This window comes from Ursus americanus, chromosome 35 (genome assembly GCF_024610735.1).
Source record: "Ursus americanus isolate L20-20 chromosome 35, mUrsAme1.1.p, whole genome shotgun sequence".
Classification (NCBI taxonomy): domain Eukaryota; kingdom Metazoa; phylum Chordata; class Mammalia; order Carnivora; family Ursidae; genus Ursus; species Ursus americanus.
In genome coordinates, this window is record NC_142161.1 from 23,634,455 (window position 1) to 23,656,217 (window position 21,763).

Consider the following 21,763-nt stretch of genomic DNA (forward strand, 5'->3'; position numbering starts at 1 on the left):
ATGTTAAAAGAATAATACTTTAATGCGTTGAGTATAGCTATCCCAGGTACAGATTCTTTTTCTTTTTTTTTTATTAATACACTTAATTTGGGGGGCACTCTTAGGTTTTACAGAAAAATGGAGCACAAAATACAGAGATTCCCATATACCCCATCATATGCCCTCCTCCCCAGTCTCCTCTATTATTATTATTGTTATTATTATTATTATTATTATTTTGAATTAGTATGGTATATTTGTTATAGTTGATGAACTAATATTAATACATTATTTTAAAACTAAAGTCCATAGTTCATATTAGGGTTCATTCTTGTATACTTTATGGGCGTTGACAAATGTGTAATGACCTGTATCTACCATTATAGTATGATACAAATAGTTTTGCTGCCCTAAAAGCCTTCCTTCCCTCCAACCACTGTCTTCATAATGTTACCTTTTCCATGATGTATTATCCAAAGAATTGAAATAATACAGTATGAAGCCCTCTCTGATAGGCTCCTTTTACTTAGAGATATGTGTTTAAGGTTCTTCCCTGTCTTTTCATGACTTGATATCTTACTTCTTTTTAGTGCTGAAGAATATTCCATTCTATGGATGTACCATAGTTTGTTTATCCATTTACACATTGAAGGACATCTTGGTTGCTTCCAAGTTTCTCAATTATAAATAAAGCTGCTAAAAACATTCATGTGCAGGTTTTTGTTTAGATGTAAGTTTTCAACTCATTTGGATAAGTGTCAAGGAACGTGTGATAACAGTATGTTTAGCTTTATAAGAAATGGCCAAACTGGGACACCTGGGTGGCTCAGTCAGTTAAGTGGCTGCCTTCAGCTCAGGTCATGATCTTGGGGTCCTGGGATGGAGCCCTGCATTCAGCACCCTTCTGAGCGGGGAGTCTGCTTCTGCCTCTCCCTCTGCCCTTCCTCACTGCTCCTGCTCACTTCCGCTCGCTCGCTCTCTCTCAAATAAATAAATAAAATCTTTTAGAAAATGGCTAAACTATCTTCTAAAGTGGCTATACGTTTTGTATGCCCACCAGCATTGAATGAAAGTTCCTATGGCTCCATATCCTTGCTAGCATTTGATGTCAGTGTTGTAGATTTTAACCATTCTAAGAGGTATGTGCTGGTATCTCATTAATGTTTTAATTTGCATTTCCATAATGATATATGATGTTTGGCATATTTTTATATTTTATTTGCCATTTTTATGTCTTCTTTGGTGAGGTGTCTGTTTATATCTTTTGACCATTTTTAAATTGTTTTCTTATTGTTGAGTTTTAAGGGTTCTTTATATATTTTGTCCTTTATCACATACGTGCTTTGTGAATATTTTCTCTATGGATTGTCTTCTCATTCTCTAACAGTGTCTTTCACAGAAAAATTTTTAATTTTAGTCAAGTCCAATGTATCTATTTTTAGTTTCATGGATTATCCTTTTGGTATTGTATCTAAAACATTACCAAACTCCAGGTTACCTAGATTTCATTTGTGTTATCTTTTGAAAATTTTGTAGTTTTGCATTTTACATTTAGACCTATGATCTCTCTTGAGTTAATTTTTGTGAAAGGTATGAGGCTTTTTTTTTTTTTTTTTTTTTGGTATGTGGATGTTTCGTTGTTCTGACACCATTTGTTGAAAAGATAGGCATAGCTTTTATACCTATCATTTCTTTCAGAGAAAATTCTCTTTCCTCTCACCACTGCACATTTGACAGGTTCCACTATCCAATACCCAGACTGTAACCAAGAAAATGACCAGCAGTTGATGTTTTATTGGTGATATGACAGGTCGATATATGACACCAGTGATTTAAACTAGGCTATTTATTTGGATCAATTTTATAGGTTGTATAAAACTTGATGTCTGACACTCACATTGGCTCTGGCTACTTATTCACTGTTTAGTCAAATCTTGTAATACAATTTCTATGTAGAATTCCTGTCAAAAGATCACATCAACAGCAAAAACATCGACTTTCTGCTGCTATTACAACATTGATTGGCATTCAAATTAAGGAACATACCAAGGAATTGAGGTTATAGGTCTCATTTTGAGAACAGAAGGATCCTAGCCAGTGTTTTTCAGTGGGCGTTCAGTGAAGTAACTGTGTGATAATTGGCTAAGAGAGCTGTTAAAAAATGCAGATTCATGGACTACACAAAGACCTAGTAAAATGTAGTCTGTGGGAGGTGCTTCTCTCTCCTAACTTTGCTTAGACATTTTCCAAATATCTTTTGAACGGAGAACCAGGGAAGTAACCCGGTTGAAGGCCTCATTTTCCCAGGGTACCAGGTAAAATGGAACTACCTATTGTGGTATTCAAGTGGCAGAATTCCAAGCCCGTATGTGCAGTGAAAGAAGTATGTTTGAGTATTTGCCTTGTTTGTGTGCTGAGAGGAGGGCATCTTTGTCTAAATGTCTCATATGCATTTCACATTTGACTTTTCTGAAGATGGGCCTGTTGTCTTTGCACCAAGTATATGCCTCCTGCAGTTTCTGTCTCAGTGATTAACATAAACACTCAGGGACTCAAACTAAAAACCTGGAAGCGACTACAATGTTCTGCAGTTGCTCGTATCACCCTTAATTATCGCTTCAGTATGTCCATTCTCCTCCACTCACATTCCCAGTGCTTTAGGTTAGGCCCTCATCATTTTATGGCCTGTTTTACTACAATGGCTCCCTAATCCCTTCGTTCTCAATCCTCCTTTCACACTGATTGTTGTTATAATACACTTTATACCATGCACATCTGCTGGTGTCATTAACCTGATTGAAATACTACAATTTAGACTCATCAGCATAGCAGATATCTCTTCATGATCTTAGCTTTAACTAGCCTCTTCAGCTTTGCCTTCAATTACTCTTCCAGATTTACACTGTGTTTCAGCCATCATTAGCTATTTATATTTCTTTGAATATTTTCATTCATCTTGGTCTGAAGTATCCATCCTCTTTCTTTTCCTGGCTGCAGATTTAGCTCCCCTGTAAAGCCTTCGCTGATAGACATCGCCCTCCCTATATTTAACAGTGCTCCTCTGTGCTATCAGAGCACCCTCCTAGCACTTGCCACATTTAATTGCAGTTGTTTATTTAGCTGTTTCACCCCTTCATCAAATGGAACTCCTAGGGACGCCTGGCTGGCTCAGTCGGTTAAGCGTCTGCTTTCGGCTCAGGTCATGATCCCAGGATCTCGGGGTCCTGGGATCAAGCCCCATGTTGGGCTTTCTGCTCAGCGGGGAGCCTGCTTCTCCCTCTCCCTCTGCCTGCTGCTCACGTTGCTTGTGGTCTCTCTCTCACTCTCTCTTTCTGTCAAATAAATAAAGTCTTTTAAAAAATGGATCTCCTAGTGAAGTGGGAGAGCTAGTTTCTTGTCTCAAGGAGTTGAAGAATGAATCTTGTGGACAAAGGACAGTGAATGAAGAGATAGAAGTTTGTTAAATGAAGATACTGAAAAAGCTCTCAGGAGTGAGAGGGGTCCTGGCAGGGTTGATGCTGAGGTCCTGTAGCATTGGTCTTTTATAGAAAGCTAACCAGGGTCTTCAGCCAGACCACCCTGATCGCTCCCGATCTCATCTCATCTCAAAAGAAAGCTAACCAGGGAACTTAAATCCTTTTAACCTCTCTATATCTCTGTATGAGCAAGGACTAGTAATAACACCCTCAATGGCTTACTTCCTTTTTAGGGTTTGGTTATTCCTTGTTGGTCACAAGTGATTATTATAGACACCCACCCCACATGCCTAGTGCAGGGTGGTCCAGTTTGTTCCCTTATCTCTGGTTTCCCCACACCTCTATATTTTTGAGATTTCTGTGAGCCTAATCAATAGCCCCCTATCTGCCTCCCCCTACGTAGCCGCGCCTGTCCCTTACTCACTGGAAGACTGAATTTTTTTGTACAAGTTTTCATATATATGGTGGTATGAAACCCTTATTCCTTGCTGAAATACACATTCAGGACTTCAATTTCCAACAATGTGGAAGCTCGTGAACTTGTGGGGAAAGCCTATACAAATACAGAAGAAATAAATAAAAATTGGAAAAAGGCAACATTTTAAATAAATAGATGAGCCCATAGGAAGGGAAGTATTATATACACAGTCCAAAATGGGAATAGGCCTATGAAAGAGAGCAGAAGTATCAAGCTGATTTTGGACCTCCGCTGGAGGGAAAATGTGTTGGGAGTTGGGGTTCTTAATCTACAACACTGAAGCCTAGATTTCAATGCCTAGAGAGACAAAATGAGGCTGTGGCCTTGGGAGGTGGTGAGAATGAGATCTTAGTCACAATCCATGAGTGGCTATAAACATAGCAAAAAGTTGGACTACAAATTGTGTTTGCTGGCACAGAAACACTTGTCTCGTTCCTGAATCACAGGTGAAAAATATTTAGTTATCCCTAATTATTTAAAACCATAGACCTAATTTGTTGCAGGTTTGCGGTGAAATCTACATTATATATATTGTTTGGAAACCCCTAAGCTGAGAAATTATACAAAATTGGTCCCAGGCCTGTAAAACACTCCAAAGTCTAACAGAAGCAAACTTGAGCGCCTGGAAAGGACATGCTCTGAACCAGGCAGAATGGGCTTCCCACAGATTGAAGACAAATCCACAATTCAAATTTAAAGAGCAATCCAAAATTAAGGAACATAAAAATCAGTAATCAAGTGAGGGGCAGCTATAGCAAACCAGAATTAGACCTCTAAGAGCTATGAAATAAATGCGTTTTAAGTTATTAAAAATATCATTTGAAGAAACAATAAGATACCATGATAAAAATAGTAATATTTGGGGCGCCTGGGTGGCGCAGTCGTTGAGCGTCTGCCTTCGGCTCAGGGCGTGATCCCGGTGTTGGTGTTCTGGGATCGAGTCCCACATCAGGCTCCTCCTCTGGGAGCCTGCTTCTTCCTCTCCCACTCCCCTGCTGTGTTCCCTCTCTCGCTGGCTGTCTTTCTGTCAAATAAATAAATAAAATCTTAAAAAAAATAGTAATATTTGAAACAACCAAATACTCTCCTAGAAGTAAAAAAAATAGTCACTAGAATAAAGTAAGGGCTGCCTAAGTGGCTTAGTAGGTTAAGTGTCCAACTTCAGCTCAGGTCATGATCTCAGGGATTGGACCTGAGATTGGGCCTTGCCTTAAGCTCCCTGCTCAGCGGGGAGTCTGCTTGTCCCTTTACCCCTCCCCTCACTTGTGCTCTCTCTCTCTCTCTCAAAAAATTAAATTAAATAAAATAAAACCACAATCAATGAGTTTAACAGCATAATAAATACAACTGAAGTAGAAATTCATGAATGGGAGTATAAATCTGAGAATCTTTTTATAAATAATACCTACCTTAAAAGTGTGCAGGAGCACACAGATAAGTAGTTTGTATTAGAGACATTAAGGTCAAGCTTGCATTGATCAGAGAATATCCTAACAAAGACATTTTAGCTAGCTCTTTTTTAGGTATGAGTTCACCTGGTGAGTAAGGGCAGTGGGAACCATTAGGGACAAGAGAATGGAATGGGCAGGTGCATAGAGGTACAGAGACTTGAACAGATGGAAAAAATGAAAAAAAGAATATCAGAGACATGGAAGATAGAATGTGAAAGTCCATCATATATCTAGTAGGAATTCTAAAAGAAAACAGGTAGAATAGAAAAGAATATTTGAAAAGATAACAGCATCAGATTCAGAAATTAAAGCCAACTCCAAAGTAGACACATGGAAATAAATACACACATAGGTACATTTTAGGGAAACTGCAAAACATCAAAGATAAAGAGATCTGAAAAGTAACCAGAGGAAAAGGATGACCTACAATGTAATGACAATCTGAATGCAGACTTCTCAACAGCAAAATTAGATGACAGAGGAAACAGAATAGCAAAGTATTGGTAATATCAAAGTATAGATAATAAATACTTGTCAGAATAGAATGTTGTATCTGATTAAAATATTGTTCCAGAAAAAGTGCGCACTAGACATGGGCAGAGATGGAGAGTGTTTACTTTTAATTGACCCTCACTGCATGCCTCTCTTAAGCAGAACATATCTTAAGGTCAGGGAACCTAATGAATGGCTATTGTATGCCAGGCACAGTTATAGGTATTTGGGACATTATCAGTAAACAAACCAAACATCCCTTCCATCCTGAAGCTTTCATCCTAGTAGTGGGAGACAGACAATAAAAAAATAGCCATAATTTAATAATAGGTATGTTAGAAAATAATAAATGCTATGGAAAAAAAGGAGAGTGAATAAAGTTGATGGGAGCTATGAGGCTAGTGGGAGGGAGTATTTTCCAAAATTAATATGGTCAGGATCGGCCCCAGTTAAGCAAAAGTTTGAGGTGAGAAAAAAGTCAGCAAAATTGTTACCTGGGAAAAGAGTGTTAACAGAGGAATAGGCAACACAAAAGCCCTACATCAAGATCGTAACTGGCATCTTCCAGGAACAGTCAGAAGGCTGGCGTGGCTGGAGCAAGTGAGTAGGTGATAAAAGAGGACGTTGCAGAGTTTTAAAAAGAAGGATATGATCTGACTTTTGTGTTTAAAATATTACTCTGACTACCATATTGATGATGGACTGAAAGGGGCAAAGGAGACAGGGAGACTAAGAGGTGATTGCAGTAATCAAGCCAAGAGATGATGGATGGCTTGGACCAGAGTGAACTTCTATTGCTAATCAAAGTGTCTGTGGTCGATAGATGATATGTTGAATAAAAAAAAAAAAAAAAGAATAAATTCCTTGCAAATATATAGTTTCCAAGTGTAGAGAAATGCATCCCTGATATATTATCTGTTAGATTCAGAAAACTTTAATTATAAATACCAAATAGATAATGCATATTTAAATGATTCCATCAACAGGATGGCATTAAGCACTTTATATATGTAATCTTAAGTAGAAAATTAAAAAAAAAGGACAAAAGTGTTCTGAGGAGGTTTTCAGTGTTATTTTTCAGTTAAAATGTTACTACATAAAATGTATGCTAAATAAGTCTGAGTAAGTCTAGAAATTAGAAAGATTATTTAATTTATGGATGTGTACCTGGAAAACATTTCTCAGTTCTGGTTTATCATGTTTCTTCATTTCCTCACAATATTCATAAAACCTTCCGTTAAGGAAGTCAAGGTACAGTAGAGTCAACCATTCATATTTAATGATTAAACAAGTAATTGTGTGACATATGGCCATCAACCAAGTACTTTCACATCAATGATCTCATGTGATGCTCATGAAATTTGTATGTAAAAGATTGAGCAGACATCAATTTTATCCCCAAATTATAGAGGAGACACTGAGATTCAGAGAGGAAAGTAATTTTTCATAACTCATACCACTAGGAATACATCATGAAGTGGAACTTAAATCAGATTTCTGGACTTCCGAACTTGATTTTCTGCCTCTGTTCCACAGCTCTGATTAGACTTGGCATCAAGTCCCAACGTGGTTGAGGGTCAGTTGAGTACTGGAAACAACCATGTCCGCAAAGTCTGTTGTCTCAGCCATGTCATGGTAGCTTAGTCCTCACCCCCTGCCCCCCTCCTGTACATGTGCATGCACGCACACACACACACACACACACACAACTAAAGCCTTATAAAATAAGGGAAGCTGTGGCCAAGAGCACAGACATGTAATAAATATATGAGATTTTATTTGGGCAACTTGGTTCTTTTTCTTTTTTAGAGGAATCGGTGTAGATGAATATCCATTATTACTCTGTAGCTGAGAGTAATTATGTTTTGGGTTTTGCATCATTAAATCTTACTGTCTGTGCTGGGGCCGCACTTTAAATTCACTAATTCCTTCCTCAAAACATAAAAATTGAATCCAATGAAAATCCACTGAAGTCTGGGTATTATCAATCCTGGATTCCCTGAGTATATCAGTGTTTGTAAAGGCTAACCTGAGTGTGGCATGTGAACTTTAATCACTGAAATTCTACATTGCTTGTGGAACTAAATTGTGAAAGGTGTGACCCAGTTTGGGGATCTGGTTATATACCATCAAGTTGACTGGCTCTGTAGAATTAGAATGTAAATTTATCTAGGCTTGGTTGAATTAAACATCTTTTTAGCTTGGGTTTGTCTATATTAGTTTTAGGCTGAAAGTCTGAGGTATTTTCTTAAAACTAAGTTACTTCCGTAAATAAGTTTTCCCATCATCAGTTTGTTTTCCACCATCCAAAGAAAACTAACGGGAGAACTAAAATTGCCTTATGATGTAAAAACTCTTAAGCCTATCTGTGCTTGCTCTTCAAGGCCAAACACTGCTCAGGATTATAGATGCATACGCAATGTTTATCCGATATTGACATTCAACTGTATTTAAGACATTGCTGTATTATGTAGAATCATATTAAAATTAGAAACTTGACTTGAAAATTTGTGTTTATTTTAGCATCCCATAACACACTCACTCCCAATTTCTCCCCAAATACCTATAATGGAAAAGATAAATATGACTCTACCACACTGAAAATGAGTTTCAAAAAAGCTGTGCAAGTAAGCACTTAGAACAGTGCTTTGCCCTGATAGGGCCTTTGCACATTCAGCTCCCTCTGGGTGTATTTCTCCTTTATAAATTATTCATCTAGGTAATCTCTACTCTTTCTTCAAATTTCAGATTAAAGGGAGATTTCCTTAGAAATGTGTTTTCTGACCCTACCTGCCACCACATTCCCTGCCTTGGTGCTTTATGAAACATTCACTCAAAGTACTTATTTTACTAGTTTAATATTCATTAATATGATTACTTGGTTAATGACTATTTATACTGTCTATAAACTCAGTAAAGAATTGTTCTCTTTTGAAGATTTTATTTATTTATTTATTTATTTATTTATTTATTTATTTATTTATTTGAGAGAGAAAGTGAGAGAGCATAGGCAGGGGAAACAGCAGGGAGAGAGGGAGAAGCAGGCTCCCAACTGAGCAGGGAGCCCAACATGGGGCTCAATCCCAGGACCCCGAGATCTTGGGATCATGACCTGAGTCGAAGGCAGATGCTTAACTGACTGAGTCACCCAGGCATCCCAAGAATTGTATTTTTTATGACCATTATATCCCTAGCACAAAAAATATCTGGCATAAAATAGTTTCTCATCAAACTATTGAGAAATGAATGACTGAGTGAATTGTCACACAGTAAGAACTGAATAAATGGTGGCCACCATAGTGTGTTTTCTTCTCTGTTTTAATATGATGCTAAGTTATGGTGTCTGACATTTCGGATGGGCATGGTTTTCATGTGATGCCTGCATGGTTATACATGGACCATATGATGACTACTCCCTAGAGAATCTGGTAGAACAGTGTGAAAACCATGTCTAGCTGAATCCAGAATAGCACAAATGTTTCATAAATCCTATAAAGGCTTAGGGGAATGGATCCACAAAAACTATGAAACAACTGAATGAAGACAATTCCTACAGAAACACAAGCTTAATTTTTAAAAGGTGCCCATTTCGATGGAGATACCTGGGGTGACTATTTACCTCAAGCTGTACCAAATACAAATTTGGACAGCCGAAATTTTGCGGTGCTATTTCCATATTTTTATTGGGCCTGAGTACTGCTGTCCTTCACAAGTTTCCCCTTTCAGTATTTTTTTTATAGCCCTTCGGATTCTGTAACATCCAAAATACAATAGGGCCTTAGGTAGAGAAGGGCTGTGAGGATTGGGCTTCTTTATGAGAGGTTAAATTCTCTCAAGCCAATCCTGGCAGTGGAGCATATTGAACCACAGGAGCAAAGCATCCTAGACATTGTATGTTTTCACGTACTCAGCTCGAAGTATTTAGGTGCGATAGGATAAGTTACTTATAAATTCAGCAGAAGAGAACCAGATGAATAGCAAAAAGCAAGTATTGAACTGAAAGCTGGTCAGCACCCAAACGGACAGCTTAATAGGACAAAGACTAACTATACACCCCACTTGTGCTTAAACACAGAATATCAATAGATCTAACTCCCTTGAGAATAAGTTAAGAGGGGAAGGAGAGAAAGAAAAGGAGCAAGAGTAGAAGGAGGATATATATGTGTGTGTGTGTTCGTACGTGTCTGCAGATACATAGACACACACAATTTATAGCTGCAATACCATACTGCTGAACCAGATAAAGGGAAAATCATGTTTATGGAAAAGGAAGGCATAATTTCAATATTTTTTGAAGAAACTTGAAGAAAACCTCAGAAAATACACTTATTATCCTCTGTATACAAGCCATTCCAGCTGTGAAATAGGAAAAAGTCATGAGAAGAGTAAATTCAGAAATAAAAATATAATGAGATTAAATCGAGAAGTGACTAACCCAAGAAAGGATTAAAAAATAAAAGTGTAGCAGCAAAGTGAAAATCCACAATGATGACCCTAAAGAGAGAATTGTTACTATGAAACATCAGAGTTGCAAAGATGAAACTTGAGAGACACTCTTAGATGCAGTAAGAAAAGGTTGAAGAGAAAACACAATGACAATATGATCAATATAGAGGGAAAAGCTTCTTGATTCATTTTTAAAAATAACTGTGTACTTGAGAACAATAAAATTGAACAGAGGAAATGATAATACCCAATATTGAAGAAAGTAGTCATAGGCTTAAAAAAGATCTGACTGTCAAGATTGAGAAGTTTACCTTGCTCTAGCAAAAACCAATGAAAAGAGAGCCACGAATTAGATATTTCTGACAAATATTTGGATTATAAGGGTAGAGAATAAAATCGACTGGTTTTAGAGTGGGGAAAAAATTACTGAGGGAAGAAGTTAGATTGGTCTCACACATCCTCTCTTTATTTTTATTTTTTATTTTTATTTTAGTTTGGATACCATTAATTTATTATAAAAAAGAGACATGAAAATTGTTTGCATGAAAGATTTCACAACGTCTTGGAATGGGGAGATTCACTTTATGCCATTTCATTCATGATTTATTTCAGTCTACATACTTTCCTAGGATGTCGCCATCTCTAAATCAGAAATGATCCGTGTCATCTAGAACGACTTTGGTGCCTCCGTATTCTGAGAGAAGAACTTTATCGCCAAGTTTCACACTACTAACTAGCTGAATCTCTCCACCTTTTCCTTAAGGCCTGATCCAACAGCTTTTACTGTTGCTTGTAATACTTTTCCTTGAGACTTTTCTGGAAGCATAGTGCTCCCTTGGTTACAGTTTCAGCTGCACTCCTTTCAACTAAAACTCAGTCAAAGAGGAGAAGAAACTTTCTAAATGCCTGTCTTGCCATGACTTTGGCTGACACAGTTCCCAACTGCTCTGAAGCTGCCATTGCTGCAAGGAGACCCGTAGTCCGGCCCTTGGGTCAGGTGAACATGGGAAAAGCTCACACATCCTCTCTACTAGAATATAATGGGACACATATATAATTCTGTCCTAAAATTATTTTACCCAGAAAATTTGTCTTTCATGTGAACGCAACAGACATTCTCAGAAATGCAAGAACACAAAAATATACTAGCTGTTTAAGGAATTACTTGAAGGTGTATTCAAATTGAATGAGAGCTTAATCTTAAAGAATGGGAACTTTGCTGTTGGTTTCTTCTAATTCCTTAACCACACGGAGGGAACGTGAAAGATGAAGTTTTTAATGTTTTGATATTTTGAAAAAATATGATATGTGAAAAAGAATTCCTATGTAATATTTTGATGAATCTCCTAAATTAGAAACAGGACATCTTCCTTCTACAGCAGTACATATAAGCAATACAGATGCAAAAATCACATAAAAATGAGCAAGGAGGAAATGAAGATGAAGCTAGAGTAAGTGGTAATCTGATTGTTCATGGCCTTACATGTGGATGCCACTTTTATGCAATCAACGTGAACAAAGGAGACCTGAGTAAAGTAGAGGGGCCCACAGTGGCTCCCTGGCTGAATACAAACCAGCCCATTAGGTGACCCGTCTCAAAATATCCATAAGCCCTAACTGACCAATGGGTTACTTACACCCAGACATAGGTACCAAAAAAGGAAAATTTCATAGTTCTCATACCTCCTCACCTTCTCCCTTAACTACAACTACCCTGGCCCACACTACTTGCTGGCAGTCTTTCCTGCTCACTGCTCCCTTGCGGTGTATTCAATAAACTTCTATCTCCTTTTTTCCACGTTGATTGAATTCTTTCACTGCCTGCACTGCTGGCCTCCACGCAATCAGATTGCCCCACATTTGGTGGCCCGCCATCCGATTGGGAGACCCCCACATTATAGGATAGTATAACAAATTTGGCCTACAGAGTAAAAAAAAAAAAAAAAAAAAAATTAAAGAAGAAAAGTAAAGAAACATAAGACATAAAGATCATAAAATAAATTGAGAAAAGATTGAATGTAAAAATTATGAAAATGTAAATGAATTTTAAACTTTTTTAAAAGTTAAATAATACGTATGTTAAAATAACAAGCTTTAATCTCATAGTAACTTTGAGAAATCCATATAAAACAAATGGTACATAAAGATTAAACATTAAAAATTGATAAAAGCATATGAAGTAACTACAAAAGCAAAACCAAATATAAAAGGATTCAGGAATTAACTAAGACTAAATATAGTACAAGACAACAAAATTAAATATGATAAAAGACTCCATTTACATTATCATAGATGTCACAAAAAGTTAGAATAATCATTAACCCTTTGTCCTGAATAATCAAGCATCAACATATTAAGCATAATACATAGGATTAATACACAGAAATAATAATTGTGGGAGACTTTACTATACCTCTTTATTTTTTAAATTTAAAGTAGATAAAAATAAATGAAGATACAGAGTTTACACAATGTAATTACTAAGGTTAAATAAGTAGATTGATGTCAAAATTCCCAAGCAGCTGTAGGAGACTAGACTTTTTTTATGTTTACCATTGACAAACTTACTGCATGCCAGGATATTCATGGGACTAGAAGAAAATGGGAAAAGAAGAAATGAGGCAGATAATGTTAGACAGGTAGGCAAGAACCTGGCCATTTATTGCCTGATGTATCAGGGTAAATAATTTGAATTTAATTTTAATTACAATGGAAGACATAAAAGGGTTTCAGAAAATTTTGAAACAATCTTATTTTTTTATTTTTTATTTTTAGTCACTGCGTGGTAATGAATTAGAGAACAAGCAGTAGTCTGAGAGATGGAATGATTTGGTCTTATATATTAGCAATGGCACTTATGTGTAGGGGCCACTTTTAAGCAACCTAAGTTGAGAAGTGGTCTGATTCATAAACAATTTGGAGGTAGCCATAACAGAATTGGATGTGCAGTAGAAAGAAAAGAGAAGAGCAAAAATGTCTTGCAAGACTTTGGCTATAGTAACTCACTAAACAGTGTTGCCATTTAATGAGATTGAATTTCTTAGGATGAACAGGTTTTACTAAGGTGAATGAAAGCATGAGAAATAAAGGATCAGGTTTAGATATAATAAATTCAAGGTGCATCTGGACTTCCAAGAGCAGGTTAAGTAGGCAATTAAATATGCAAGTGGGGTTCAGGGGAAAGTTTTGGGTTAGAGAATACATTTTGAGAATCATTAGCATATACTCACAACCACAAGAATGGGTGAGTTTAGCAAGAAAGAAAGTCTAGCAAGAGGAGGAAAGTAAATGTAAAGCCAAGTCTTGGAGCACTCCAACATTAAGTTTGAGAAGAGGATGAAGCATCTAGCAAAGAATTTAAGAATCATTAGAAAGGCAAGAGCAAATTAGATCAATTTTTTTGGGGGGGGTCACTCAAGCTAAAAACATATGTATTTCAAGAAGAAGGAAGAGTCACGTATGTAAATGTTGCTAAGAGGTAAAGTAAGAGGAGGAATAAGAACTGACCATTGGATTTAGCAATGTGTATGTCATCAGTAATCTTGATGTAAACATGTTTGTTGGATTTATGGGAATGGACGTTTAATTGGGACAGAATAAGAATAATAGGAGAGAGAATGGTGACACTGAATAGACATAACTCTTTTGAGAATGTTAGGTGATATGATGGAGGTTTAAGTGGCTATGGAGTCATGGGCAGCATTTTCTTCAATTGAAAGGTATGATATGGCATGTTTGCAAGCTTATGGAAATGATCCAGAGAGGAATGATCTGATGAAATAGAGGAAAGTGGGGCTATTTTCAAGAAAGAATTCTCAGATAGGTAAGATGAGTGCACAAATAGGAAGATCTTAATGGAATACTAGCTGTCTATCCATTGTCCCAGAAGGGAATGCAGAGTAATATGGGAACACAGAGAGGTAGTTTTGGCAGTGGGAAAATGTGGATGTTTTCTTCTGATAGGTTATAATTTTTTTCCCATGAAGTGAGTTCTTAGGGCATTGTTGAGGATAAGAAATAGAAAGGATTAGTAGAAGCTTTAAAGGATTATTATTGAAGTTGTCACCTTTTAGAGTGGAGAAGTGAATTAAATAGAGATATTATTAGGATTTTGGTTAGTCTCTAGGGCCCACTTGAGATTTGTAAGCTTATATTGAAAGTGAGACTTAACAGCATGGTTGCTTGTTATTTCATAACCATATTCAATTACTTTAATGGAGACACAGAATAGATAAAGAACTGGCTATCTTTAAGGTTGGAGACGCAAATTTTACAAGTGTGGTAGGCTGAGTTAACACCCCTGCCTCCAAAGATGTCCATGTCGTAATCCCTGGAACCTATGAATGCTCCTTTATATGACAAAAGGAATTTTGAACATATGATTAAACTAAAAAGAGGATTTTGCACAAATGAGATGGGGGGATTATCTTGGATTACCCAAATATGCCTGATGTAATCACAGGATTCCTTATAAGAGAGTCAGGAGATCAGAGTGGGGAGAAGGCAACATGAAGATGCAAGCAGAGGTTGGAGTGATGAAGCTAGGAGCCAAGGAAATGCGTCTCTAGAAGCTTCAACAGGCAAGGAATGGATTTTTCCCTGGACCCTCCAGCAGGAATCAGCTCTGCTGACACCTTGATTTCAGACCTATGGCACCAATTATAGATTTCTGATCTCTGGAACTGTAAGAGAATACATGTGTGTTGTTGTTAGCGACTAAGTTTTAGCAATTTGCTATAGGAGCAATTGGAAACTGACAAACTGAATGATTTCAGTGAAAGAAGAGAGGGGCAAGGGAGTTGATGTATAGCAGAATGATCTTAGTGATAGTAAGGAGGGAAATAAGAACATGGGGCGCTGATGAACATGGGGAGTGCTAAAGTGCTGTAACAGTAGAAATAACAAAACTAAAATAAAAATGGGAAGAGAAAACAAAGGAAAAGACAGAAGCAGCAGCAGTTCATGTATTGTTATTCATGTATAGGTGAAAGATAAAGGATACCATTGAAATAGACACAGCAGGGTGCCTGGGTGGCTCAGTTGGTTACGTATCCGACTCTTAGTTTCTGCTCAGATCATGATCTCAGGGTTGTGAGATGGAGCCCCACATCGGGGTCTGTGCTCAGGGCCAGTCTGCTTGAGTTTCTCTCTCTCCCCCTCTCCCTCCCCCTCCTCCCTGTCTCTCTCATTCTCTCTAAAATAAATAAGCAAAATCTTTAAAAAAATTAAATAAATAAAAGACACAGCAGAGAGTAAAAAGATAAATAACAAAATAGAGGTCCGTGGGCATAAATTAAGATAGAATACAAAAATATAAACATTTTTTAATTATGAAAAGAGCTAAAAAATGAAAGACAAAGGATATATGTCATATAAAGAAGAAATAGCAATTATAATATACATGATAATTATAACAAAATGGTATGACAGCGTTAAATGTCTTAATCGTATATTGTATTCAAAATACACCTAAAATAGTGATACCGGAAGGCTACACCCAAGGATGGACAAAGGCAATATTTTGTTTTATTAACCATAAGAAAAGGATTACAATCCTAATGTCGAAGTAGAATCCAAACCTAAAAGTATTAAAGATCACATAAAGGGCACTTTTTTTTTTTTTTTTTAGAAATTCTGAAACCACTTTACTTGTATAATAAGGTTGAATAAACATAACGAAGTCAAGTTTCTCAATCTCAGCGTACTAGTTTGCAAATTAGGTAAAATTTTACATATAAAAATGTGAGTAGGCTAAAATGAACTCTTCTATGCCATAAGAATTATAGATATTTTGATGTGTATGTGTGCATATTTTTTTTCAGATAGAGATTAAAAATATCTATCTATCTCTCTGTATAGATAGATACATGTAATAAAAAGCACATCAAAGTATCTATATACTGTTTTCTACATGCTATTCTTTAATACAAGGAGCCAAGGCTCTTTGGAGAAATGGCTGATTCTATAGCTCCAGCAGGGAAAATACAAAATTAGTCTGGAGCATCTTACTATGCCAGAAACTAAAAAGATGTCAGAAACTAAAAACAAAACAACAGGGCATGACAAAGGGACATAGGAGCCAACCTGAAAGAACCTCCAATAGTCAAATCTGGAATAGTCTGAGGAAATAGTAACAGTAGCAGGGGTAATGGTAGGAGGTGGCTCCCGGGTGGCTTAGCGGGTTAAGCAGACTTTTGGTTTGGGCTGAGGTCATGACTTTGAGGTTGTGGCATATGATTTTTCTCATCTATGGAACATAAGAACTAAAAGGCACTTTCTAATGCTAAAAGATATCATGTATAATGAAGATATAATAGTCACAAACATCTGTTAAACACATTAATTCCATTTAAAAAAGAGCACTACAAGAGTTGCAATATAAATGGGTAAATGCACTACTAATAAAGGGATTTCACTTACTACTCTCAATACAAGACGTTTCGATACATATGTATGAATCGTATGTGATTTCACAAATTTGGAATCATGCAAGATCTTACCAGTATATCAACTGTGAATTTTTATGATTACGTTTTCTGTTTGACTTGTCAAATTAAATTCACTGTTCAGAGCTCTATTTGTGGTGGTGTGTGTGTTTGTAACTTTAGACAGATATCTGATTTGCCTGGCCCTTTTAACAGTGTGGGAAGTGTCTATCAATCATCAAAATAAGGTAATTGATCTACATGTTGACTTTTGCCCCAAATAATTAAATTAAATTATTAATCCTGATGAATCTTTGTCTTCAGATAGCATAAAATCTCTTATGGGAAAGGCTGGGATAAGCACATCAATTAGCTTAAAAGAAAGGAGTGGCCAGTTTAGATTCACAATGTACTTCAAGATATTGACACACACATTTTTTAATAGCTCCTCAGACTCCTCATTCCATGCAACCTTGAATCATGCTGTGCACTGATCCAAAATGACATTTCAGTCTTTTGCTCCATCAGTACCCTTCTCTCTCTCATGTCTCATGCTTACAAGAAATACTGTCAGACATTCTGAGAACTATCTATCACCAGGCAGTCACATGAATGCAGAATCAGATAATTTAAATCATGTACATGCTGAACGAAAGATAATCCATTTAGGGAATGGGAGGTTAAAAAAAAAAAAAAAGTCACTCCAGTTCTGATAATGTCTGTAGCCGCAAATCCTACATTTTCCTATTGGATAAAATATTACATATTTACAAAGCCTCTTTCCTAGTCACACAGAAAAATTAATAGTTATTCTGAGTGATAATTTTAAGGCAACAGTACTGTGATAGAATCCTCTAAAACGTAAAAATTGGGCAAGAGACCTTTTTATTCATCTTTAAGGGATTTCTCATGAACATTTCCACAAAAATTTCAGGTTATATGAAAAGGTTATATAGAAACAAAACTGGAATTGTATATAGACATGTGTATTGCTATTCTCTATATAATCCCATTCGTGACCTTTTTCAACAGTGAAAAAGATCACTGAACTACCTTTCTTTTTTCTTCTTTTATTTCTCTCTAGTTTGGCCATTTTTTTCATTAATTTTCTCTCTCTCTCCCCTTGCAGTTGACTGTCTCTAATCAGACCCTGTTTCTCCAGCTATATTTCTCCCTTATCCCACCGATTGGTCTCTGAGCTTGTGCTCTGGGTTTGTCCTTCTGTGCTTCAGCTTCCTTAGTTCCCTTTACCTGGGTGCCTTTATCCACTATAATTTTTGAAGTTATAAATTCTCACCATCTCTCAGATCCCATCCTCTTCCTAAAGCAACTCTAGCTAGTGATTATCTCTCCTCCTTTTGCCCTCCTAAGGCACTCATTTCCTACTTTTTGTATGGATGCTTTCTTTTGTTTCTTTTTGTTTTATATCTGTACATTTGCTGCCCCCAAATAGAGAAATGGGGCAATTTTGTACTTATTCTCAAAAGTTGGATTAAATGTGTTCAGTAGATATTTTTTTTATGCCATGATGCCCAATAATTCTGTCATAATGCCGTAAGTGAAATATATCTATGGTAATTAATCTTGTGTCATAATTTTAATGGAATCCAAGATATCGCTGATCTCTGACTTGAGGAAAACGACTGGTTAAGTAGTATTAAAAATAAAATGTATGGCAAAGAAATTTGTCTCCAACCTGCTTCTAATATTTGAGAACTATTGTGTCTCTAGGGAAAAAAATTAAACAATTTACACAAAAGTAAAAAAAAAAAATCCTTTTTTTTCTCTTGATGGATGCGTTCATTTCTTGGGACAATTTCTCAATATTCCAATATGCCTTCCAGGGGCACTGAAATTAAATCTTCAATATGCTGGTCAACCTTTAAGCCCTACCTAACACATAAATGTAGAGCAACACATGATGCAATTGATAGTATTATAAAGTCATAGCTGGGATACTTTAGAATGATACAGATCAGTAAAAATTTTGAGTTTATAAATAAAAAAAAAATTGTATCTGCCTATAGGCCATCCGTATGTACTGTTAAAATTATTGAGTTGGAGAGGAGGCTAAAAAGAAGAAATAGTGATTGTGTGGGTAAATTCTGTTTTTGTTTTTGTTTTTACTTAGTTTTTGTTATTGTTAGTTTGTCATTCTTCTCTGGATTGTGTTGTGAAAGACCAGCCACACCCTTGCTGCTCAGGCAGCTCCGCTGTGCTCACATCCTAGCTGCCGTAGGGTCACATCTAGAGAAGCATCTAGTAGTAGCGTTATCTGACTGTTCCTCTTACTGCCTAATGTGTTACTCTTGTGAAGAGTACTTTATTTCCTTCCGATGGGAAGAGAAAAAGCAGAAGCTGCTTATTGTTGCCCCAAATCGAGAGTCCTTTTCCTGCTGACATATTTAGATACTAGATTCCGTAATATTTAGGATGCTGCTTTGTAACCATGATTATAATTGTCCCAACTGTATAAGATTAAAAAAAAAACCCCACTATTATGCAAAAACCAGTAAGTATACATGAACATTAGTTACAATCTATGTATCTAATAAATGCATTTTTAAAGTTCTGTGCTAGAAGTTGACAAAATTAATAATCTAGAAAGGGTGGTAGGGAAAAGTGTGACTAAGTAACACTTATACAAGGTAAAATACATGTCCCACAGAGGAAATACAGCAATTATGGTACTTAAACTACAGTTGTGATAATGAGAACTGAAAGAAACTGGTGGAGTTTTTCTGAAGGGCAGACTGAAAAAGGAGATGAGTCAAACTGCTGAGAGTAGATCTTAAATGTACACACACACACACACAAACACCCTAATTATGGGAGGTAATCAAGTGTTAACTAACTGTATTATGGTAGTTATTTTATATTATATATATTATCAAATCATCACATTGTATATCTTCAACTTGTAAGTGTTACCTGTCAATTATATCTCAATAAAACCGAAAAAATTTGGAAAAAAAAGCAAATGGCATGATACTAATAGAAAGCTCCATTTGAACAGACACTTGCCCTAAGGAGATACATAGATACCAAATTGCACCTGAAATGCTTAGTGTCCTTAGTCATTAAGAAGTGCAAGCTAAAACCACAATGAGATAGCAAAACACATGTATTAGAATGGCAAGAGCAAACAGACGAAAATGACTCAACAATCTACTGGTCAAGATGCAGAGCACCTGGAGTTCGCACACAGTGCTGGTGGGGCTGCAGAATTATACAGCCACTATAGAAAACAGTTTGCAGTTTGACAGTTTCTTATAAGGTTAAATAAACATACATTTACATTTATTGCCACCCAGCAGTTCTACTCTTAAGTATTTGCATAAGTGAAATGTCAACCTATATTCCCAAAAACCTGTACGTGACTATCTGTAGTAACTGTAATCTGAAACAACCCAAATCCCTCAACTTGGTAAATGGATAAACAAACTAGTACATCCATACAATGAAATACCACTCAGCAGTAAAAAGAAATTAACATGCGACCTGAGTGAATCTCAAAGGCACTGTGCTAATAAGTAAAGGAAACCAGACTAAAAAAGGCTACATAGTATATTATTCAATTTACTTGACATTCTGGAAGAAGCAAACGTATAGAATGAGGAGTAGATCAATAGTTACCTGAAGTTAAGGAATAGGCTTCAAGTTTCACTTCCAAGATATAGCAGGAGGGAGTTAGGAAGAAATCACAGAATTGTTCTAGATCTTCCCTGTGACGGTGGCTACATGACTATGCATTTGCCAAACTCATAGAACTATACAACAGAAGGAATGAATTTTCCTGTATGAAAATTAAAAAATAAACATGAAAATAAAAAAACTGGAGGTCTAGAGTGTAAGACTGCTCAAGGTCCTTCTATGCTATATTATTATAGCTAGGATTTCAACTCAAAAATCCTGTTGGTTTTTTGGGGACTTCAGGAATCCTGCAGGAAGCCAATTGAATGACCATGTCCTCAGAACCCTCCCGGTAAGGTAAAAAATGTCATTAACTGTTTGGGCCATCTTACTTAAAATTTCTAAGGAATGGCTTGATAGAGAGAAAACAGCCTTTAGACTGGTACTAACAAGTGTGTCTGTAAAAATTCAGTGAAGCTGTTCATAGTACACTTAGGAATTGTACAGTTTTGTATGTTACATTTCAATAAAAATATCAAAACATTTAAAAAATCAGAATTCAGGGTAGCAGATAAGACTGGTTTGGGATGTATGGACCTGATCACACATCTTAGTATATATCCAGCAGCTGATGGGGAATGTGGGAGTTTGAGATCAATAATAGAATCAGTGATGCTTATTCTGGAGTTTCATTTATCTAATGGGACAAAAATGTGGACGATTGCTGAGACAGAGCATGCAGAGCAGGATTCTCAAAGCAGAGCACGGTTCTTTAACCTGGGGTCCATAGAATGTTTTTGATTTAAAGTCTGTGTTTTAGGTACTCTTGAACGCCTTTAAAGTAAGCAAAAATTTGTGTGCATTTGAGTGTACGCATTTTTCTGGGTTTCCACTCAGCTTCTTTTATAGAGGAAGAGGAGAGGGTTGAATATAGAGCAAGGAGAATTTACACTTAAAGAATTAGGTAAAGGAAAGGAAACTACAAAAGGGGGAGAGAGAGAGAGAGAGAGAGAGAAAGCAGGAAGGGAGGTAGTAGGGAGAACAACAGGTACAATATCAAGGCTCTATAAAGAAAAAGTCAAAATTGGGGGGGGGGAAGTCAGTAATTTTAATCAGTAGTTGCCATGTTCAAGGAAGTTAAAGACTAAGAACATATTTTCAGATTTGGCAATTTGGCACTCATTTTGGAGCACTAAGAGAATAGATGCAGGCAAGTTACTTTGAAAAAAGCCATAGTATATGTAGTTAAGGGTGGGTAATAGGAAAGGAGAAAATAGACGGAGTCTCAATAGTCTGAAAAATTAATCAGCGAAAGTCAAGTATGCAAGAACAAGCCATTCACTGAGAAATGTTGGAATTTAGGAAAAATTTTTAATCAAGTGG

The 21,763-nt window shown here is 36.5% G+C and overlaps 1 pseudogene; it reads right to left on the reverse strand.

The window, feature by feature from the left end:
* Positions 1 to 10,930: 10,930 nt before the first annotated feature.
* Positions 10,931 to 11,240, reverse strand: LOC148107132 (10 kDa heat shock protein, mitochondrial pseudogene; annotated as a pseudogene).
* Positions 11,241 to 21,763: the final 10,523 nt, after the last annotated feature.